The following is a 24,696-nucleotide window of genomic DNA, read 5'->3' on the forward strand; positions in this document are numbered from 1 at the left end:
GTGTTTCATCCAGACAAAAACAACGAGGAGTCCTTGTGGCTCATTATTTGGGCATAAACTCATTGAGTTTGTCACAGCTGGATCATCCCACTACAGAAGGGGCACTGCAGTCTTCCTCACTATCAGCTTTCCAAAAGCCAGCCAAAGCTACTTTTTTCTCTGTAAGATTTGAAAATTACAGTTAATTTTATTCCAAAAGCATGACAACAGCGCCAGCATCTAGAGGATCTCTAGCTTCTCTTCTTTGCATGTTGTCATAACAAATCTGCTTTCAGTTATTGATGCTGTTGACTGTCCAGGAGCTTTACCAGTGAGAGCAATGTTCTTTCCTTGCCTCTAGTGTAGTTTGTCCCCCTTTTCTCCAGATTGTTTACAATGAGAATTCCGCCTGGGAAAGCACCAAACGGCAGGATGTTTTCAAGGATTCCCCTAGCAGGGAACACCCCAGACTCCCTTAAAAGGAGTCTCTCAGCTGCTTGTACCCAGCCTGCACCAACTCTTCCTCCTCCTCTCTCAGACAGCATTGTCTGAAGAAAAACTCCCAAAATCAAGGGACGGTTTATGCCCTCGAAGACACCTTCCCCCTAGCAGACTCTCTTTCTCTCTGATCCCTTATGACAGCTCAGGATGTTTCCCCGTGAAATGCTCCCTCCCCTATGCCCAGCACTGGGGGCTCTTCCGTAGAGAAACACTCACGCCCCAACACACGGGTTTATTCTATTGCATATGCTGCCCCCCCCCCCAACCCTGCGACATTCTGCACGCCCCCATCCCGGCGCGGGCACACTGCGCACCCCATAGCCCAACGTGGGACTGACAGGCTGCACTCCCCACCCCATAGCCAGCGCGGGGATGCTGCTTGCACCCCGGTGTCTTTCCCAGCCCAGGCTGCCCCGGGCGGGCAGGGTTCGCCGGGAGACGTGAGAGGCGGCTCGTCCAGCTCTGGGGAGGCTGCTCCGGCGGGCGGGGTGCGCGGCTGGCTCCTGGCACTGCTCTGCGGGGAGGGACGGGAGGCGGAGCTGCGGCCGGGCAGGAGGGTGGCTCTGCCTAGGGGCGGGGCGGGCTCGGCGTCAGGCAGGGGGACGCGTCGGGCAAAGCAGCGGCCGCGGCCAGGAGGAGCCGCCAACGCCGGAGCCGTTGTGGGCAGCGGGTGAGTGCGCGGGACTGCGGATCCCGGAGAGTTGTGTCGTTTCCTCCCTTCCCCGGGGCTGGGGGCGGCCACCCCCGTCCTCCCTTCCCCGGGTATCTGCAGCGTCCTCGCCCTGCCTGCCTGGCACAAGCGTCCCCTGCCCAGGCACCCCCCGGGCACGTGTTTCCCGGCAGGGAAGGGCACCTACCCCGCCGCGCGCCCCCTCGTTCCCCGGCCCGGGCTGGGCCACTGCATGGGAGCAACTTTTCCTGGGTGCTGCCGCCCGCGCGTCTGGCAGCGGCCGGGCCGGGACTGGCCGGGCTTGGCTTGGCCAAGGGTAGAGTGTGAGTCGCCCCCAAGACTCAGAGGCCACTAGCTGCTCCGCTCCCGGGCCAGGGCTTTCCCCGCTGGTTTCCGGGCCGAGGGTCAGTGCTGAGCGCGGGGGAGAGGGAGGCTCCTCGCCCAGCTGCTGGGGAGAGAACGGGTCCCCCCGGGATCTGGCTCCCTCTGCTCGTGCGGGCGGGGGCGGTAGTTGAGGTCTCCATTGCAGCCCCTGTTGCTTAGTGGTTTGTGTCTCCTACGAAGAAACGACCATTTTTGTGTTTTCCTGGTTACTTCGGGGTTTAGAAAGTCGCTTTATGGCTTCCCGTTTAATGGAAGACTCACACCCCTTCCTGTCTTTGGAGTGGTGGATCAGCGCTGCTTGACAAGTGTGTGTTTCTCATCCTCTAGCTGTACCTTGATAATGCTGTTCTTTCTACCTTGCCCAAGAAACACTTCAGCTTCCCTTTAACCAAAGTTTCCTATGCTGCATTGCTTACATATATACACACACAGGTACATCTTTAATATGATCGTAGCACAACAAACCTCGTAGTACTTGTCTTGGGGTGAGAGGAAGAGTCGGTAGTAGAGTCGGGTATATTAAGGGTGGTGGTGCAGCTTTTTAAATTGCAGTTGTGGATAGTGCCATCTTGTTTATCATGGACCTGACTTATCCGCTATTGGAAGTGCTTTTTCATTCTTACACTTTTCATGTTTGAAATTGTTTATGCTCTGACTTCTGTGCACCTACAAGCTGAGCAATGAAAACCAGTTAAATGTAGGCTTTTGGTCATAGTCAGTTTCACTTTAAGCTACCCAGCAGTACAATGTTCTGGTTTCTTCTGTCAACTGGAGAATACTTGTTTTTAAAAAAAATCTGAATTCTTCATGTGAATGTTTAAGAAGTAGAAACCTTCTGGTGTTAGATTTTATAGAAGTTTGTTTTTGAAAAACATAAACATTAGACCAAAATGTAAATTGACGCTATCCCTGTAAAATTTTGCATCTGGCATATTTTGGATGACTCTGTAAAGATGACATGAGGACAGGAAGAGGCTCACGTGACAAATAATGAGTTACACATGCACACAGCTCTTCAGAGAAGCACAGTATAAATTACAAATTTTAACCTACAATGTAACTCAAGCACGGGTATTAAAATGGAAACACTAATTATCAAAGCTCCTTATTCAAAACCAAACAAAAAAATCACAAAACCACAGGCATATAGCTTGGTATTCTGAATCCTTCCTACACTGCCAGATGTCAAACAAGGCTCCACCATCCCTATCTGCCCTGGGCCATTCTGTACATGTTCTGTGTGGTAGTGTATTGAAAAAAATATAACAAACCTTTGATGGTCCCAGCTTCCAGAAGCCAAATACTGACTTTCCAGAAATCTTAACCCAATTAGCACTTTTTGGATCAATTTAGATTTATTTAAAAACAAAACATAAAGTTCCTATCCAATAATTTAAAATTCACAGTACAAAATAAAATATAAATGACTAGTCATCTCACCTTGTTAACAGAATGAATCAACTAATTCCTGGATGACAAAATAAACTCAGAACAGGGTTAGGGGTTAGATGATGTGGTGATTAAAACACTCCTGAGTACCTGGCACCGTCCCTGGTCTAGTGCTCCCACCATGGGAGTTGCACCAGTGGTGAAAAGATGAGAAATTTCAGGGAAAGGGCTAATAATTAACTAAAAGGTATGTGTAATATCTAGGTCTTGCTCCTGCAATATCTAGGTGGAGACCTACACAGAACTCATTGAACTCCGTAGAGGTTTGTGCAGGGTTCTAAATCAGGGGTCGGCAACCTTTCAGAAGTGGTGTGCCGAGTCTTCATTTATTCACTCTAATTTAAGGTTTTGCGTGCCAGTAATACATTTTAACATTTTTAGAAGGTCTCTTTCTATAAGTCTATAATATATAACTAAACTATTGTTGTATGTAAAGTAAACAAGGTTTTAAAAATGTTTAAGAAGCTTCATTTAAAATCAAATTAAAATGCAGAGCCCCCCTGGACCGGTGGCCAGGACCTGGGCAGTGTGAGTGCCACTGAAAATCAGCATGCGTGCCATAGGTTGCCTACTCTTGTTCTAAATCCACAGATCGAGTTGCAAAAACAAGGCTTTATATTATATTTATTAGCCTGTTAAATTTGTTTATGAAGCAAGGGAGGGAGCTCCAAATCCGGGGAGTCCCAACAGGGATTTAGTTTGACACACCTCACTTCGTCTATTATTTTGGGAGTGACTTAAGCATGTGCAATGGGTGTCACAGTGTTTAGACTGAGACGAAGTTTGGTCTTGAATATGTGTCTATAATTGCCATGATTGCAATGAGTTATACGCATGTATGTAAGGGCAGAACATATGTTTAGCATATTACCTCCTTGTTAAGTATTGTTGTGACTCAAAAGCAGGGGTGAAAGTAACACAGAGGACTTACTGGTAGGGGGAAAGGGGCGGGGCGGGGGGGTCAATGTCCCCCAGCCAGCCCATATGCGCTGCCCAGGGCTCCGGCGGCGATTTAAACGGCCCAGGGCTCTGGCCGCTGCTGTGATAGCGGCAGCGATGGCCGGAGTCCCAGGCCCTTTTAAATTGCCGGCCCCGGGATTTAAATCCTTTTGTCCCCCACCCTTCCTCTGTCAGCGGCCGGGGGTGGGCAAAAGGGGCAACGATGTTAAAGTGCTGCCACAACAGCGCTTTAAGCAGGGTCAGCTGCGTGCGGGCCGGTACTGGCGGCTGCTTTTTACCGCTATGCCGTACTGGCCCGTACCAGCTTACTTTCACTCCTGCTCAAAGGGAAACAACATGTTATAATTGTGCAGGTTGTCATTGTCTCAGTGAAAGAACATGGGGGCATTCAATTAAACTGAAAGGTAGCAAAATCAAAAGTGTAAGTGGAAAAAATATTTTCTGCTCACATATAATTGGACTATGGAACTCACTCTCATAGGATGTCAATAGAACATGAATTTAGTAAGATTCACAGAGGAATTGGATGTTTATATGGATAACAAAGATATGTAGAGTTATAACAGTTCCAACAAAACTTTGGAAGTAAGATACAATCTCATGCTTCAGGGGTTAAGCCAGGGCTTAAATTTTCATAGAGTATTTCCCAGAGCCCCAGGACTTGTAGCTTCTGCCTTGGAGATGTGAAAAGCTCTGAACAGCTCCGGCTGAATTTAAGCCCTGGTTTAAGCCAATATCTAACTTTTAGGATAAGACTTTATGAGGGCAAGTTACACCTCACTTATGTACTGTGGGTTTTTGTACTTTGTCAGAGGCATCTGGTTCTGGCCACTGTTGGAGACAGTTTACTGGACTATATCATGGGTCTGATCTACAATGGCAATTCCTATGTATATTATCCAAACTTGCTTTATTATTATTTTTTTGTTTTTATTCAGTTACTACCATTTCAATCCAAGTTGAAATACTTTCAGGCAAACAGAGAACTCTAGTGTAAGACACAGAAATAACAATATAGATTATTTGTAAAGAATAATAATCATAAACATCTTAGTCCATTAAACTAACACAAGCAATATTGAAAATATTCTGCTTTAAATTAAAAATGGGGAAATCTAACGCTATATTTCACTCTGCTCCTCACATATCAAGCTTAGTTAGCTGAGTTCAATGAACATTACATATGTTGCAGTACTTATGCCTAACAAATATAAGATTTTTCTGAGACAGAGTTAAGTACTGGGTTTGACTGCAGAGAATTACAGTTTGGAAGGGCACAACAGAGATATTCAGCCTGTATAGGTGAAGGCTCTACCAAGCTGATTTCTCTCTTTCAGTCTTGGCTGCTCCACATTTCTCCATCGTCTCCAACTGTGTGCGCATGCACACAGTTCAGAGCTTTTGGGCTGACGTGAGAAGGAAAGATCTACTCTATCTGCAGCCTTGGTTTTGAGTCTTACTCCTTGGTGGATAGCTCCAGTGCCTTTCTCTAACCTGTTTTTGTGGATATAGGGAGGCCTTTTTCCAGATTTATCAATCTGATGTCTTTTAACCAATACTCATTTCATTCTTTTCCCCCTCTAAACTGCCAGGTGGTTTGTGGCCAAAGATATTTAAAATTAATACATAAGACAGAAAAACTTAAATTGGTGCTCATAAAAGCAGTGTCATTCAAAATTATTGCCGATTATGGCACATTTCTTTAGTTTTTAAGGGCTGAATTTTCAAAACTCAGCTAAATTGTGGTGAGGTAAGAGTGGTATTTGGTTAAGGTACAAGACAGATATACCCCTGTCAGATTTGGGATTCAGTTCCTTGTTCTGTCTCAGACTTCCTGGATGGATAAGTCTCTTCATGTCTCTTTACCTCAGTTCATCATTTTTAACATGTATATAAATATATCCCTACCTCAAATGAGAGTTGAACATAAATTCATGAATATTTGTGAGAAGTCTGGACACTACAGTGATTGGGAGGAGGAATATAAATACATAGATAAATGGCCAAAAATGCTTGTTGCACATGAAAAATTAGTATCTGCAATCACAAGTACAATGTTTGCATATTCAAATGGTATCTTCTGAGCACAATGTTTGCAAGTGTATATTTTGGAGTTGCAGTGTATGCAGTGATTTCTTAAAAGCTGATCCTAAAATCTGCACACACAGTGGGGACCCTATTGGTATTTGTATACAGAGAGCTGGGGTCTGAACATGACATGACCTATTTGAAACAGGAGTAGGTAGAACACCTTTAGACAGAAATTATTTCAGTGGGTATTTCTGCTTTAAAATCACAGTAACCTGGCATATTTCTGGTCCATTATGATCATGAATTTAGTGAAACTATTAGAGCTGGTCAGGAATTTTCCATTTCAGGCTTTTCAGTGAAAAATACAGTTTCTGCAAAATAGATGTTTTCTGCAGGGAAATTTCATATTCCCCAAAACATTTAAATTTTCCATTGGGGAAAAAAAATCAAAATGAAATATTTAGTTTGGGAGCTGGTCAACATGAATCAAAATAGTACAGTTTGTCAAACTAAATCAAAATGTTTTTGGTTTGTATCCATTAGACCAGAGGTTCCCAAACTTGATTCGTGGCTTGTTCAGGGTAAACCCCTGGAGGGCTGCAAGACACTTTGTTTACCTGAGCGTCCACTGGTATGGCCACTCGCAGCTCCAGGTGCTGCGGTTCGCCATTCCTGGCCGTTGTTCTGTTTTTGCCTGAGCAGTTGCAGTGCATTATGGGAAAAGTGGTTTGGATACTCATGCCCCCATTCTCAATAAGCTGGGTTTCCCAATATCAGTTCAACTGGGGGAGAGGGGGAGGGGAGAGGAAAGGGAAGCGGGTTCTTTGCTGCATCATGGGAAATGCAGTCTGCTCAGGAAATCTTGCTGGTAGATGAGACTAGCTTGTGAGGGAACCAAAACCAGAATTCCCATGAGTTACCATGGCAGCTCAGGGTCACAGATAAATGTTGAAACAAAACATCTAGATCTTGTTTGACACACCAAAATGAAATGTTTCTGTTCAGGAAAGTCATAATGTTTTGTTTCAACATTTTTGAACCAACTTTATTTGAACTTTCTGTTGCATGAAAAAATGTATATACCACTTTGTCCCAATTTAAGATAAAAACAAATGTCAAAATATCAGAAGGGATGGGAATTCTGATTTTTGAACAGTTGCAGTAAGTATACAGGAATAACAGACACTACGGAGAGCTGCTCTTGTACCTAAGGTTGTAGTGGACTGTTGTATTATGAGAAAAAGAATATGACCATGTAATTAAAGACAAAACTGTAATGTACATACAAAAAGGGTAGGGTTAAGGTTGCATAGCCAACCCCAGCTTTTGGATATTAACGTTCTCGAAACAGAAGTTTTTGAGTGGAACTTTTTATACTTGTCAATTTTCAGTTTTCCTTACAATGAGTGGAGTAGAAGTGGCTTGTTTATAACTTTGTTGCATGTAAGGCTATTGCTGGCCCTTTTTGTTCAGTGTTATATATTTCTGCTTTGTTTTTCAAATCTGTCATCTTTTAAGAAGATATTTTGATATTATTTTGGTCTGCAGTCTAGTGAGCTACCCTAAATGTGCAGATAAATAATTTGTAAATCGTTTCTAGAAGGATGCAAGTAGACAATGTGCAAAGAGCCTTCTGTTAGGAAGAATTCTTTTCACAGCAGTGAATAGAAATGAGACGCTTGACCTCTGTTTAACGAAAGGGCTCTGAAATCGTCAGTTTAGAAGAGCTTTCTCTTCACAGCAGGCATCAAGTTATAGACCCTGGTGGCTATAATAATGTCTAATAACTATAGCTCACTGTCTTTTCCTCCCATAGCATTAATTTGCTTCATTATTGTTATATCAAGATATTAAATGAGATTAATCCACAGGTTTAGGTAACAGAGATATAGTGCTCAGTTTTTCAAAGAACAAATTTATGTAGACAATAACTTAGTTAATTTCTGTTATAATATTAAACTCTGTGTTCTATGTGATACATCTTTCTGCAACTGACAAAATAATGTAAATAGTTTGTTAAATGAAATGACAAGGTTGAAAAGCTTCATGTGTTTTATTTCTATTTCTAAAGTTCATATAAATAAATATACTTAAATGGTCCTTGTTTTTCTTTTAATAAAATCAGTGCCAGAAGGCCAATACTCACGACAAGGCAGACAATAACAAAAAATTATGTCTGTACAATAGCATTGAGGAATTAGATGAGAGGGAGGAGATCTTAACGCCACGTTTCAAAGGGTTCATGCAAAGAGTGAGTTAAAGAAACGTCAGGTTAAGAATCTGAGATGTTAAAAAAAATCCTCATGTATTGCTACTAACACACCATACATTATTAAACGGAACTTTAAAAATCTGTTTTTTGCTACTAATGCTGTTTAGTTTACTATGTACACTCAACCACTCAGACAATGAAGATAGCCTACTCAGTTTTAGTATCTCCTGCAGTAGCACAATGCTGTAGATTTCAGATGCTTCAGGAGTGGGAGTTTACTGTAAATAAGTGTGTTTTTTATTGGCCAGAGGTTTGGGCTTAGGTTTCATGAAACCTTGCTTTTACAGTGATGATATACTTACGAGTAAAGATATGCCCAAACTAACTTATGAAGCATAAGGACAATGAATTAAATGACTTAAGACTTCTTCTATAACTTTGATAACTAGTGTTTGAAGGTACTTTTACAGGTGAAAATAAAGCTTTTTAAACTGTTGCAGGGACTTCTTTTGAGGAGTGAAACCACAGTTGTGGCTTCGAGAGGCATGATAGAATACCATGACGGCTGTGTTGTATGGAGGAGCTGGTTTGCTATGCTTTTGGAACCAGATATTTAAGACTTCCTTTTTTGCACTGCAAATTATAATCAATTACTATTCACAATACAAATGGCTGTTTTGCAATTTTGTATGCAGTTATGAATCTAGCCTACCATAAAATTATCCTTTTACAACTCTATTGCTTTCTTCATCTGCATCTGGCCAGCAGGCTACACCACTTTCTTACAGAGTCAGAGCTCCTTTACTGTGGTGCATGCTTTTGTCCCCTTGAGTGTGCTCTGCACCTTTAAGCCTGTTCATATTCTCAAGTTAGTGCAGAATGTGGCTGTGTGCTTATTGAGCTGAGCATTTTTCCCTGAATGTCTGTGTTCCAATGCTCCCGGACTGTATTTAAGGTGTTGATTTTGAGCAATGAAGCCTTGAATGGTTTTGGACCAACTTAATTGACAGAAACCTTTTCTCCCCATGTGGTATATTTATGGTCACAATCAACAGAGGATCCTAAAATAGAAAATCTTCAGGACTGGCAGAGCATTCTCCATGAAGAGCCCTTAATCAGTGAACATTCTTATCACACCACCACATTCATGAATTGCCTGAATGTCAATCTTCAGGGCAGGCAGCAAGGCTCCACTATTTCTTGGGCTTTTAGGATATGGTAAGATGTTTCAGAAAGTTGATGTCTCTCTTTAGAATAATGAGGTATTTTTCATCTCATGGCAGATTTTTTGTGGGTGTGGTGTACATTTTTGCATTTGCTTATGTGGACCATAATTTGAAACAAAATCTACTAAACTTTTGGAAATTACCTTTTTAAAATAAATGTTATTTTTATAAAGGGTCACATTTTCAAAAGTGCCCAACTCCATTTTTAAAAAAATTGAAAATATGACCCTTTATAAAAAAAAAATTTAAATGGTCATTCCCAAGCAGTTTAATAGAAAACAAGTTCTGAAAAGATTAAACACAAATAATAGCAATAAAAAAAATCCCTTCTTCTAGATAACTTAGATATTTGTATTTTTAAAAAATCATTGGTACACTATGAACTGGCTTTCAAGTGTATACTCCCTATCTTCAACAGGCTTTTTGAAATTGAGGTGACTTTGGTTAAAGCCAGTTAGTTTTATCTTTGCACATGTGTTCTTTGAAGTCTGAGATGCTGAATATAATTGGACTAGGAACTCCTTCCTCACTGTGGTAGAAGCTGAAGGTTAGAAATGCAGTACCAGTCTGTGAGGGTTTGATATTTTTTATATTTAAGACATTTTTCTCATACTTCTAATATTAAAATACACTTGATGTTTGCTTTTTGCTCGATTGTGAGTGTTCAGATTGGAAAATAGTGTAAGGTAACTTGCTTCCAAAATTAGAGGTTGCTCTCCTGTTCCAAGTTATTGCATCTGAAAATGATGATAGCCTAGATAGGTACTATTGGCAAGGCTATTTGCAACATTTAACTGTGGAGAGGCTTTGTCTCTACTCTATCTGTATGATATAAAATACATAAGCATTGCTAGTTATGTCCCTCTGTCACAAGCTGATGTGTTAGTTGAGTGAAAGGCAAAAAGCACATTTCTGGCTTTCTCGTCTCTTTTTTTAATATAGAGAGAACCTGTTCACCAGTCCAAGCTCACTTTAAGGGGTGGCATTCTCTCTGAAGACATTAGTTAGGAAATAAGTGGAAGTCAGTAATTTTATTCTAAAATGATTTTAAATTATAATTCCCTGTACTATCCTAGTTACAGTTCTGGAAACTTAAAGAAATGGTGGGTTCTCTTCAAGAGGTCTGTCAATGATTGACAGCTTTGACTGCCTCCTTTGCTGTGCAATAAAGGCCCCATCCTATAGGAACAGATTGATGATTGTCCCATTTCTGATAAGAATCTCAAAGGCATGAAAAGGTTTTCTTTATGACTCAATCACAAAATCTAAAGTGGGTTTAAATTGCTTGTTAATAAGGCACAGTGATTTATGTAAAAATACCCTCTAATTCCATAATAAAAAATTGCCCATATAATTTACTTGGGAAGGGCAGTTATCTTTCATATTACCCATAACTCTCAAGCTGTGATGATGGTGGCAGTGAGTTATTATGGTCTTTCCTTTGTGGAAAGGAGCTTAATAACTTTATCATGCCAAAGGTGTGCTAAAGTTATGGATCATGGGAAAAATAATAATTCTTTTTGGTGAGAACAATCTGTATTTCTCTCTAAGTGGTCAGTAATTCACAGCAGTGCATGCAGAATGGTCACTTGCTGTAGCTGGGGTAGGGGAGAAATGTCTGTGAAACATTAGTCTCTTCTGAACATAGACTGATATCACTTGTTAATGTGAATGCTAGTTATGTTTTCTTAAAGTTGCTGAATAAAATATTTTTATAAGTGTTTTACAGTTTATTCCAGATATGGTACAATAAACCTGTAACCAAAGACTACTCTTGCAGATCATCTTTGTGATGCATTTGGAGCTGCTCTGTAATTTATTAATATTGTATATTGACATGGTTATTGAGATGTGTTCTGTATGACTGTTGGTTTTAACACAACATGAGACTTTCTGGAAAAAAAAAACAGGCAGGAATAGAAAGAATGGCTCAAGATAAGCTACCTCTCTGCACACCTGTGAGTGGTTAAGGGGCAATGCCAGGACTACTAGCTATGGAGATTTTTGCCTTCTCTCCAGATAACTTACAAAGCTGGCTTAAACCAGGACAGGAAAAGGCACCACAATGCAGATGGTCAAAAGAACTCTGGCAGGCTTAAAAAAGAACACACTCTTGAGGGAAACACAGTGGGGAAGATAGCTGTTTTGGAGAGTCAGGCTGAGACACAGGGTAGGGGTCTGAAGAAGTTAGGGCTGGCTAAATTATTAGGGAATGGTAAGTCTTTAGGTAAGATAGACATGTGTAGGGTGTTTGCTTTAAAATATTTTTTCTTGAAATGCTTTGTTCCTACTGCAAAATAATCAATATTGCTGTTTTCAGAGAACTGTCCAATCACCGTATACCACTGGGGAAGAACGGCAGGTACCCAAAGTCATCCGGACCTGCTGGGTAGGAATGATTGATACACAGGGTACTGTAGCCCAGGGCCTGGTCCAAGCATGGGAGAATTTCTGAATTCCATCCCAAGATAGGTAAAGGCATGAAGCCTGATACCTGAGTGTACTTGGGGAGACCTGAGAGGGATAATGGTGCAGCTAGCCCTGAACGTTGAAACTCTTGTCTTAAGAGACATCCTCAAGCTATCCCTAAATGTAGTGGATAGTTTGATATTTCACCTCTTTAGGAGAATGCCCTGTTGTTGTTGTTGTTGTTGTTTTTGTTTTGATTTTGTCCATCAAGTAGCTGCTTAAGGCAGGTTTCAATGACTCTTGGTTTGAGTAAACCCTTACTTTTTCATGTTAGGATGTATTCAGTTCAGAAGTAATGTCTGTCTCAATATTTAACTTTAAATCACTGTATCAAAAATATTCTTAGCAGCTTATGCAATGGTATTAAAAATAACTGACACCCAAGAATACACAAAGGCAAATAAAAATATTATCAATCTGAAAATATGCAATCCTAGAACAGCAAAGAGAAGACAAAGGAGTCTTTCATATACTTAATTATGTTTTCCTCTTTTTACAGAGCAGGCAAGAAGTTGCTACTGCAGTGTGCATGAGTAATAAATATTTCAGGTTGGAAATGACTGGACATATGTAACACAGGATTTATATTTTGACTATTTTAAAATTGTTGTGCAAGCTTATGTAATTCTCCTGGTGAATCACAGCTGCCTCGGGATAGGTTGTTAATAAACTAGTTGAAGGCTATTATATCTTATTGTCTGGAGTGCTTGACTTTCTGGCTTCTGTCCATAGTTTGACTTTATCAGTACAGAAGGCCTCATGGTTTGATGATAACTTGAATTTAAATAATTGAACCAGAGGTTTGAGAGGAGATGGCATATGAACTTTTGCAAATTAAACTGACTTCTTTATATACATAATTTATGCAGGTTTATAGGAACACTGTTCTTGAGATTAGGAATAGATACAGCAAGTAGTTAACCATAAATGTTGTGTGCTGGCAAATCTGATGTAGCTGGAATGTCTCTAGTCTCGGACAAACATACCAGTAACTCAGTCAGTGACAATATACTATGTGAGTAGAGTAGAAAAACCTGGATAGAGTGTATCTCACTCTGAGAATTTTTCGTCTTTCTGTGTGGAGAAGATTAATCAGGTAGGAACATCCTGTTTATCTGGCTGAGTTGTGGGCTATCTTTCTTTTTCTCTTCCTGGCCTGAGAAGTTTGATATCAATCCTTGTTTCTCATTTGGGATACATAAGGCCTACCAGCTCTTCTTTACCCCCATTATCAAAGATGAGCTCCAAATCAGCTTCAGAATAAATTGAACAGAATGAGCAGTTAATTCACCAGAAGCTACCATTGATGGTCTGGATTATGGAATAATATCACCCCATTTGAGCACAGTCACAAGGGAATCCACAACTTTTCTTGACTAATCCAGATGATACTTTAAAAAATGGATTTAAAAAAAAGCGATAAGGGGCTAATTTGAGTCTACATCCCAAATCTTGTCATGTGATGTGATGCAGAGTTATATCATTTCCCTACTCATATTATTCAGTGTTAAGTGAAGCCTTTGGGCAAAATGATTGAAAGCCAAGGAGTTAGTTTCATTGACTGATTTCATCAAGCTGTATAATTCCTGTCATGCTCACAATATGTAGCAGTCTAGAGGGCAAGGGGCCTATGTGGATGTAAATCTGAACTGAATTAGCCAGAGTTGGCTGTTGAGCCTAATCAAGGTGAAGTGAAACAATGTGTTCTGGATCTGTCTTATCTGTGTGTAGGGTACAACCAGATCTTGTAATGTGTTAATAAATTGAAGATGGTTCTTGGCTATTCACAATCTTAAGGAATCAGTTTTCTGAGGAAGTCAGGATGTTTCTACCAGACTTGTAACCTGGCAGATTCTTCTTCCTCACAGTGATCTAGTTCCTGTCACATAGGATTTTGCCATTGAAACTCCTTCTGCTGTGAGCTACCAGCAAGGCATCTCCATCACTGGCAGAATGTGGCAATTTGTTTAGTCACTGATGTGACCACTTGTGAATATTCTTTGCACTGGCTGCCAGTAGAAAAATGAGTGAATTGCAAATATGATTTGTTGAGATGCAAAGGCTAAAAAAGACTGGATCCAACCTATCTGAAGAAACTACTTTGAAGAAGGTTTATTGGCCTTTCTGGACTGTGCTCATCCTCAAACCACCACATGATGGTGCTGTCTGCTCACCTTAGTTTGGAGAGGTGGTCCCAGAGCTATGAGGAAGCCCGCAACTGGAGGTCTGTGTTAATCCTTCTCTCAGGAGGAGGAGGAAAATGAGACAATAAAACCTACTTCATTTTATAGGTTGTATGGTGCTTGAGGAACTACTAGTATTTTTGTTTGTTATTGGAGTGTTTTGTACATATCTAATTGTATTTTTAATAGTAAAGCACTCAATGCATCAGAAGGACACCTATTTTTTTCCGTGTATAAATATTTTAGTGCCTTAGTTTTATGTAACTTATGTGGGAAAAGAATTTTAGATATTCTTTGTAAGTTGATTTTTGGCTTTATTTATCTGTCAGAGTGTCAGTCATTTAAAAAAACATATTTACATTTTGTATCTGTTTTTATCTAAAATTTGTTAGCTATGCAAAACTTTCTGTGATGAACCCATCACATGTTTCTCAATTTCCATTATGCTTTATCCTATAAAAAGTAAATTATATGGATTATTGTGGGTGAATAAATAAGATTGTATTGAGGTTTGTTTGTTTGTTTTTAGTTAACATAACGTTTACATGTCTATTAGGAATGAAAACAAATGTGCATCATCACAAGAAATAACATTTATTTTTAGGGTATAAAATACATAAAATTCAAAGTTAAAAGTAAATCTCTTCAATAATTTGAGTTCAAAGGAGATTGTTTGGGTTTTTGTTGTTGTTGGGTTGGTTCAAATTTCAGGGAAATGTCAGCTGGTGTTTATTTTTTCAATCTTCGTCTAACTTAGAAATGGCTTTGTTCTAAATCCAGAAAATGTAGGTAGCTATCAAATAACTGAAACAAATCTTAATAAGTTCACTTTTCAAAAGAGAATCATCCACATTCATGATAATTATGACTATTTACATCACGGAAACTGATGGAGAAAATATTAAAAGTTGACAAATAAAATTGATTGTGTCAAATATTGACATAACTTCATATATCAAAGCTCTGATGTTCAAAATTGCACACCTCAGCCCTTTTGGTAAACTTCAGATCGTTGGAGAAACAGGGTCCCTGTTCAGATATAGGTTAGAAGCTCTGTTGGATAGGCACTTGTGCCAGCAGGGTGCCTGCAGATTTTGAAAAGTCTACAGTCTGTGAAGTTGTAGTCTGGTCACTAGAAGCTAAAGGTATGCCAAAAACCATTATAATTATAGATGGCAAGTGTCTTCTAGCTCACATTTACTTTCTGTAGTACTTAAAGCTTCAGTGCTTAACTAACTAAGCAGGAAGCGCCTTGCCTTTTACATCTCCAGTACTTCCATTAATTTAGTAGTGTAAGTGGATTCCATAACTCCCTCTATGCCATAAAGCTGCTACGCTCCTCAGGCTCCCTTTGCTACTAAGTTGTGCTACTGCTCCTTAGGAACTCAACAGGGCAGTAAAAGCTAGAGCTAGGAAAGGTGGGTGTAGGTAGTGGCTCTGTAGAGTTTTTAAAATTAGTCAACATTAGGAGGTGAACTTAAACAAATAATAACACAATTTAGAAAAAATAAATATTTGTGAATTTCACATAAGCTTTATTTTTATTTTATAAATACAAAGGAATGTTGAACAAATGTAAATCCTCTTAAACATTCAGGATGACCTGTATGAAATAACTAACATGTACTTTCCAGAAGCCAAGCTGAAGTGTTTGTCTTCTGAAAATATATAGTGACTTAATTAACCTTGAATCCAACTCTTTATTTGTATGAATGTTGTTTACTGTCATTTTGAGTCAATTTGTAGATTTTTGCAGCTATAAATAGTGTGCTTGAAACAGTTAGTTACTGTTTGCAGCCATTTTTATTCATTTTATTCATACTGTTTGCAGCCATTTTTATTATGAACCTGGAGAAGCCTTTATATTGTTAGTTCCTTTGGATGGTGGCAGATTCAGTTTTAAAAGATGCAATTTATTAATTGCTAAGATGAGACTGCAAATTTTTTGGGGAAGATATTCTGGGGCAGAATGAAGAGCAAAGGTGGCTTTAAGTCACCTTTTGGCTTCCCATATTTTTGTCCCTACCAGGGCCTTACCCAGCCCAAGTTAGAGCAGCCTTCTGGATGCAGTTGCACAAGTACCCTTGCCCATGTCTCCTCTCCCACTGGCTCCCAGGCCCAGTCTTTCTTCTTGGGCTCCTCGGCTCCTCATCCAATCTCAGTGTGTGTGTCTCCGACACTTTGTCTCAGTATCTTTGTCTTCCCCGCCCCATTGGTTTTCAGTCCCAGTTTGCCCCCAGCTCCTCATCTGATCTCAGACTTCTATTCCTCCCTCCCCCATTTCCCTTGCTGGTTCCAAGTGTCCCCCTCCCACCCCAAGCTTCCATTCTCATCACCCCCACTGCTCCCTAGTCTCCTTGTCCCATCTACATTTGAATTAGGCAGCTTCCTCCTCCATGTTGCTTGAACCCAGCAGAGAGGTCATTGAGAACACAGGAGAGATGGTCTCTCTGCTCTCATTTCAAGTGTCTGGACCAAATCCAGCATAGCCCACTGCAGTGCAGAGCTGCAGTTGCCTAGAAAGACCTTCTCAGCTGCATGTTGGAACATGCCCAGTCTGATGGAATCTTCAGGGAATATAGCTGCTAACATCTAAGTAGTCTCTACTAAGCATGTGTGAACTTCCATTATTTTCCCCCAAAGGCTTATAACTTGGCCAAATTAGGGCCCACTTTCATGGGGGCGCTGCATCTGCCAAAGTTTAAGTTCTAGATCCAAAGCCTGGGGGCACGAGAGTTGTTCAAAGAAATGGTCGCTAAAAATTTTTATTATAGGAAAAACATATTTTTCCCTAGCCTTGTTCTTGGAAATGGCTTAACAGTTTTGGATGAAATTTTCTCAAACAAATTCACTTCAGCCCAAATGGTTAAAGTATGACAAAGTTTTATAAGCAACTGAAAACAGGGACTACTTTTTTAAAGTGATAACTGTCAGCAAACATTAATAACAGGTGGTACCACCAGCCCCGTCAGTCATTAATTTAATACTACAGTTGAGAATCTTACTTTTCCTAGGTAGCTTAATTTTCTCCTCTTTTTTTTTTTTTCATAACTCTCACCTCTATAGCCATATCATCAAAATATGTATTACCTACAGGTGCTTGTCTATAGTTGGCTCTCTTATATCTGAATGTTTTCCTACATGTTTGAGTTTCCAGTGTACTATAATTTGTGAATTCTGCACCGTCTGCTGTACTAGGTTTACTTTTGTCACATGGCTTTTGGTATGCCTAATTAACTGTTAATGATTTTCAATTACTTAAGCAAAGTAGGGAAGCCAACATTGAAGTGTTGTGTTATTGGGATTTAGAAATCTTCTATTTCAGAATACAAGTTTCTCCACTTTAATACCTATCTTTAGCTATGGATCCTTTTTCTGAATCATATTTTTATTAGATGAACTCAGCCTGACTGAAGTTCATAGTCACGGAGCAGATTAGCATAGAATGGAGCGTGCTTCCAGAGGACATGTAAGACTCCTTATCTCAGCACTGTTGGGAGATTGTAGGCAGGACAAGACTCTCTTCCTACAATCACTATGAACTTCCAGTGGAACAGTAAGCTTATGTTCTTAGGGCAAAGGTCTTTCTTCAGAGGAGTCTTTTCAGTGCTGGGTTCTCTGGGTTCTAACCACATGATAAAATTGGCTGCTTTAAACTGTGATTTATGCCTCCATTGTTACATTTCTTTGGTGCGTATGAAGACTAACTTGACCTACCTGCTATCTAGGTCAGTTTGTGGTTGAACAGATGTATTTATCTATGCTAGTAGTTCAAGAACTTGAATAAGACCATTGAAAACATCAACTCAACCCTGTGATAATACCTTTGAAAGTTACCGTAATTATTTGAGGCCTGAAATCCTACAGTATCAACTGTAGTAATTTGGTATATTAGCTTTCGTTAGACGCTAATTTTTATTGCACCCTCTCTTATGAAGGGCTGGGAATATTATCAAGGACAATAGTTATACCTCCTGATTTTAAACTTGTGGTACTTCTCAAATTTCACTAAAAGGGACATTAGATTAATGTCACTTCTGAAGCTGGACTACTTAAATTAACTTACTACATTTCTACTTCAGTGAAGTCAAGAAAGTTTATTGATTGTTTGTCACATAGATAGATCAATGTGAACATGACTTAGTTGTACCTTTCTGTTTGTTTGTTAAATCTGTATTGCGGAGAGTTAGACTGACACAGTATTACTTCCCCTAACTAAGGCCAGGTCTATACTACAGATGTGTATCAGTATAACTATGTTGCTCAGGGGTGTGAAAAATCCACACCCAAGTGACATAGTTATACTGACCTAACCCCCGGTGCAGACAGCGCCTATGTTGGTGGGAGAGCTTCTCCCATTGACATAGCTACTGCCTCTCGCACAGATGGATTAAATACACTGACAGGAGAAGCTCTGCTGTCGGCGCAGGAACCTCTTCACTTAAGCGCTTCAGGAGAGCAGTTGCATTGGTGCAGCTGCGCCGATGCAGTGTTTTAAGTGTAGACCTGCCTAAAAGGGGTTATTGGGGTCTACATTTCATTACTTCCTTTAACTTTTTTTAAATTTTGTGGGTCAGTATTTTACTACATGTCAGTATTCTGTGTATTGCTAGCAAATGCATTCCACCGTTGAGGCTATTTACTTAAAAACTAGCTGGCTGTTTGATTTTTTTTTTTAACGTACTGAGTGTTTCCTGTTTTCCTTCCAGTTTTTAAGACGTATAGGCAAATTTAATCTTTTGGTCCATTTCTGAATTGTATAGGGTTACTTTTATACCAGTCCACCTGGATAACAACCACTGTACACCCATAATTTAGCAGTCATTTATTTCAGTGGCTGCCATTGTTACCAACTGTGCTTTGCCCAAGGGTAGTGTTCTTGCTTCTGATGTACACTGCAGTCAGCTGTCTACCTTGGAGCGTTTGCTTCTTCCTGTCAATCCAATGTCAATATGAAGACAGGTGAAATTGCTTTTAAAGAAAAAGTATGTTGGCCAAAATATCACATGTCCCAGGTAGCTCTTGTCAACTTCCATTTAACCTGAATAACAGAATTGCCCATAGTGAGGATTAAAATATACATTGTATTAGTATTTGTGTGTACTTGGGTTTGTCATCTGAGCCCAATTAAAACAACTACTGTAACACTCCTATTATCAGTAATTTAACATATCCACCAGAAACGGGGGGCACTAATGGAGACCTTGTAAGTCAGCTAACTGGGTCTCATCTTAAAGCAATCTAGTATCTTACATATCTGAATCCTCTGAGGCTTTTTTTTTTCTTTTCAGTACAAAGCTGTCAGTTTCTTTCCTGTCCTCACACTTGAGGTATCCATAGTGGATACAAAATGTATACTGTACATATTTCCACTGAAATAAACCCTTTAGTTAATCTTGCTGTAAAAGCAAAATACATTTTGGCACAGTTTGACACAAATATGAAAGGAGGGGGAAGGGAAGGAAGTAGACTGACTAGTTTGCTTAGAAACTCCCTGTTCTACAGCACATGGAATAGGGAAAGCAAATACATCCCTTTCTCTTCCTGATGATGATTTATTTAGAAAAGAATCTTTTAGTCTTGCTTCAGTCTGCAATTTAGCCTTTACCTAGCAGTCTGATATCTTTTGGAGTTTATTTTCCAGGTCATTGATTTTTTTCTCTCTCAAAAAGCTATTCAGAGTTTTCAAGAATGACTGTTGTGATGTTGTCTAAAGGGGAAGGTGACCGTCTACACTAATATGGTCACCACTGTTACAAAATTGTGATAAATCTTGAACAAGGTATGCTTTGTGAGGTATTGTTCAGAAAGTTATCTCCTGCGTATTATTATCTTGTTATAATGTGTGTGTATCGAGTGTATTGAGTTACAAACATATAGCAAAATTTCATAACTCCACATGCAGTGTCGATACAGGAGCACACATTTGTTGCTGGTTTGGTTAAATCTATAGAATATACCACCAGTGTGGGAGTGTCTGCACAGTTTTTTAACAGTCTGACCTGAGATTGGCTTTCTCAACTATGATCCATAGCAGGCATGCTGATAACTATATCATACCCATCAGTTATCTTTTGACAACTCTGGTTTATTCCTTGGCAATATGAAGGATTGTGGGTTTTTTTCTTCCCTGCTACTAAGAACAAAAGTTGTAAAAAATCTGGGTGGGTACAGGTATCATGGATACATAGGGTCTGGTCTATTCCCCAGGCTGTAACCAATCTCTTGTGCTGAATCCCAAAGGGTCACACAGTTCCACAGGGGCAGGCCTGTGGTCTTCAAGACTCTGAGACTGGGCCTTCCAGTACCAGCAATCTCTCTCTCTCTGGCTCGCTGCATCAAACCCAGCTAAGTCAGGCCCTTGTGTGAGGCTTGTACTAGTCCCCTTCAGGGTGCACGGCTCTCTTAGTATTTGCAGCAACAGCAGGCAGCTTTTACAAAACAAGGTAACAATTTATTAGTCATCTAGCATACAGAACCTGAAAGTCCTTAGGTTAGCAAAGAGAGAGTCGAAGGTTAAACCATAGTCTATCCTGGCCAAACCAGTGCAATCAGCCAGCCAAGCTGTTATGGACTCCCTTTCCGACTCTGGCTCCCTTCCTTTTGTCCTTAGTCCCAGGTGAGAGCTGCTGAGGCCCTCCCAAAAGCCAATTCTTATCCCCATATCCTGACACCTTTCAGTCTATTGATCTCAAGCTGGGGCCTCTGCTCTGCTTCCCTGTTGAGATGTAGGGGAAAATCTCCTTTTTTTTTTTTTGGTTGCTAGGTGTGAACATTGGCCATTGGGGTTCCCATTGTCTTTCTGGATTCTCCATAGATACGTATCAGGTTTTCAGTCAGTCCTTGTAATGACTAGAGTTCAAATTCATGGCCATGTAAAATGCATCACGGAACATGAAATCTGGTCTCCCCTGTGAAATCTGGCTATTGTAGAGGGGTCATGGTATTGCCACCCTTACTTCTGTGCTGGCCAGGCACCTAGCCCAGAAGGCAGCACTGCTGCCAGCAGCAGTGCAGAGGTAAGGGTGGCATGGTATGGCCTCCCTTACTTCTCCGCTGCTGCTGGGGTCAGCACTGCCTTCGGAGCTGAGTTTTTGGCAAGTAATTGTCATTCTCTGCCCACCCAGCTCTGAAGGCAGTGCAGAAGTAAGGGTGGCAATACCACAACCCTCCTACAGTAGTCTTGTCCCCCACCCCCTGTGTCCCTCTTTTGGATAAGGGCCCCCACGGTTACAGCACCATGAAACTCAAGATTTTTAAAATGCTATGACCATGAAATTTACCAAAATGGGCTGTGAATTTGGTAGAGCCCTATTAATGACCCATCCATGCCACCTCAGACAGTTGTGTGACATAAACACCTACAGGAGGAGGTTCTAAGGGCATGTCTATGCTTAAAACGCTACAGCGACACAGCTGCGCTGCTGCTGCACTTCAGTACAGACACTACCTGCTCTGATGGATTCTCCCATCAGCATAGGTGATCGACCTAGGGAGGCAGCAGGTCAACAGAAGAATTCTGTCGATCTAGCACTGTGTATGTACACTGAGAGTTAGTTTGGCTTAACTACGCCACTCAGGGTGGGTGTGTATTTTTTACATCACTGAGTGACTTAGTTAAGACACCTTAATTTTCTAGTGTAGACCAGGCCTAACCCTTCTTCAAGAAATACAAACTAGAGAGGGAAACTGAGGCACACATGGGAATAAAAATATTACAGAAAATTGTCACTTTGTCATAATGGGCTTAAGATCATAAATATTTTTTTAAAAGCACGACTTCAGAAACTCTTTCTTGTATGCAAGTGTGTATTGCTAGAACATTCTCATGTAAACCCCACTCCTCTCAATTTTCTTTTTAAAAGAATACTGGTTCTTTTGTAAAATTTTTGGCTCATGCCAACAAAAGCTCTAGTACTAGTTAAATAGCAAATTTTCTCCTGGAAGCAATTTTTCCTAATATTTTCCAATCTAGTGCATACTTAAAGTTCAGTATTCTTTTGCAGGAGACTTATTATACATATTCTACACAGGCAATTTTACATTCAAGGGATGAGGGGTAGGGAGGTGATCTATGGCAAGAGAAAAACAGGCCAAATGTCACCGTTTCCAGATTTATTTATCTTTGTCAGAAAAATCCCACTTCAAATATTTTTGTGGTGATAAATTCTGTTATTGAGATGGATTCATAGTGATACTATTTATCCTTGGAATGTCAAATTTTCAGTCTTCAATCTCACTTATTTAAACACATACCCTTTATTTGAATTAATTAAAAAAGAAGTGTCCATTCTCCCTTTAATAAAGCAAGCAAACAAAATTGGACATTTTGAATCATCCTTTCTAATAAAAACTTAAGAAAATAGGCCTTTCAATGTGTCCTGAAGGTGAACAAACTTAGGTCATGTTGGATCAAAGCGGGGAAGCAAATTCCAGAGTTGAGGACCTTCCATTGAGAGCTCCATGTCACAGCTGAACAAATCTATGGACTGGCAGCGTCCCTGCTAATCTAGGCTGCCAGATGGCGAGAGCATGTAGAGAGATGGTGGTTTCAGATGCCTGGTAATCAAATAATGAAGTCCTTTATTGATCAGAACTAACACTTGTAATTTGCACCTGGAAATTATTTGGTAGCCAATGCGTAGAACACAGGTACAGCATGCTCCATGTGTGAAACACTGTAAACCAGTAAAGAGTTTCAGCATAAAAAAACTGTCAGATGATCTGATTGCCTTTTACAATGGTCTCTAAGAATTGTATCTCTTGGTCACTGGAATCAGACAACAAACATCAAAATTTGACACAAAAATAATCTCTAGCTTGGGATTTCTTCCCCACACCCACAGCCTCTGGGTTTAGGAGGATGGCCTTCTCTCAGGCAGTCTCTCCTTACTTGGAGCAACTGTTATGGCCCCTCCCTGGAGTATGTGTGTGAATCAGGAACAGGCTAGGCATTCGTGTATCTGCACACTGTTACAAATGCACTGTAATTCTCACTTTAGAAATAAAATCTGGAAGTGTCCAGAGGCATGGATAATGAAGACAAGGTCTGTTGCACCCAGGGGAAAATTTTTCAACCTCTCTGCTAAGCATAGATATAAAAAGCTCTCTTGGCCACTGACACTTTTTTTGGACATCCCGAAGCAGCAGAGAATTCAACAGAAGCCCTTACAATATGAACTTTGTAAAAAAGTGGGTATATTCAAAGGAGCAAATATTTCTTTTTTTGCCATCCCCTCTGGTTTTCCGTACAGCTAACCAGCATCTCCTTTCTGTTCTGGTTTGAGCTTTAGTCAGTTATCCGTCTTCCAAGCACCAGTTTCAGCCAGACGCTAGGAAAAACCAAACAACCTCACTGTTTGTGTCCAATGAAAGAGTTATAAAGCTGTACTGTCATATCAGTGACTATACTGGAAGCCTCAAGCTGAACATACAGGTTGAACAGGAGGGTTGACAGAAGAGAACCCTGTGATTCTCTACATAAGTAGTCCTTTAGTGTTAGTATATGCCTCAGAATAGCATGCGCGCACGCTCTCTCTCTCTGTGTATATATCTATAATCCTATAAAAATGAGCGGTTGGAATTCTTGACCCCCCCCCCCATTTTCTTAGCTATTGAGCAAAGCAAACCAATTGAGACAGAAGCCTCTTCAGCAGGATCCTAATTGAAGTGGTGCATACTTCAAAAAACCCATACAAACACTCCCCTCCCACAACACCCCTTTCACCTAAATGTTGATAGGTAGATCTGAACTTTAAAATGATAAATTAAGGATTGGAATAACTGGGTGAATATCACACCATGTTGTTACCTGGTGTCATCTGGGATTTTTGTTCATGCTGTGAGCAAGGCTTTGTTTCTGGTATTATAGATGAATTATCCGATTGTCTTTTACCAGGTAAAGACTTTCATGAAGAGGTTATCTTGAGTTTAAGGAAGAAGAATAAAATAACGTTTCCAGAAGTGTGTGTATGTTTCACAATGGGTGGAACATCTGTGTCACAGTGGTATGTGCAGGAATGAGTGGAAGTGCTGCATTTAAGTCTCGTCATGGTCCTGAAAAGTCTTGGGAGCACTGTTGTCATGTTACATTGGCAAAGGTCTGTCTGGCAGACCCTACCCCATAAAATTCTTTTTAAAGAAAAAGGCAAATGTGGTCACATGTCTGGCACTATAGGGCCTGAAGTGGACCAGACCAGGTAATTGAAATAAATGTGCTTGCTCTTAAGTGGTTGTGCATGTAGTCCACCTGCACATATGTTCCATGACACAAGACATGTTAATGTTGAACAATGAGGTGAAGTGAGCCTCAAACTATGTCATCGGAATGTGGTATTCTGGAGCCCATTTTCAAAGTGTTGCAAACACTACAACAGTTTGTTCTCTGCACACAAAGATGTTGGGGTTTGTGACAGACAATGCTGTTTACATGAGTACAGACTGGAAAGAGAGCCTGGAATGAGCTACTTAATGGCATACCATGTAGTTTGTGCAGTATACCTGCTAAACTTGTTATAGGGCATTTAGATGAACTTCTCAGTGTAAGTGACCTTGCTGTCTCTTTGTGTTTATATATAGAAATACATCCATTTGATAAGATTAGGGCATGTGACAGCATTGTAACTTTGTCCT

General features: G+C 40.3%; 1 protein-coding gene across 1 annotated transcript in view; it reads left to right on the forward strand.

Annotated features, from left to right (window-relative positions):
- The first annotated feature begins 1,068 nt into the window (after positions 1-1,068).
- The window catches only part of PAM (peptidylglycine alpha-amidating monooxygenase), a 229,897-nt gene continuing 206,269 nt past the window's right edge, over positions 1,069-24,696 (forward strand). The window contains exon 1 of the mRNA XM_026649269.1: positions 1,069-1,150. The gene's annotated coding sequence lies outside the window, so the exon portion shown is untranslated. The remainder of the gene's footprint in view (positions 1,151-24,696) is intronic.

Source organism: Terrapene carolina, unplaced genomic scaffold (assembly GCF_002925995.2).
Source record: "Terrapene carolina triunguis isolate 2854851 unplaced genomic scaffold, T_m_triunguis-2.0 Scaffold69, whole genome shotgun sequence".
NCBI classification, from domain to species: domain Eukaryota; kingdom Metazoa; phylum Chordata; order Testudines; family Emydidae; genus Terrapene; species Terrapene triunguis.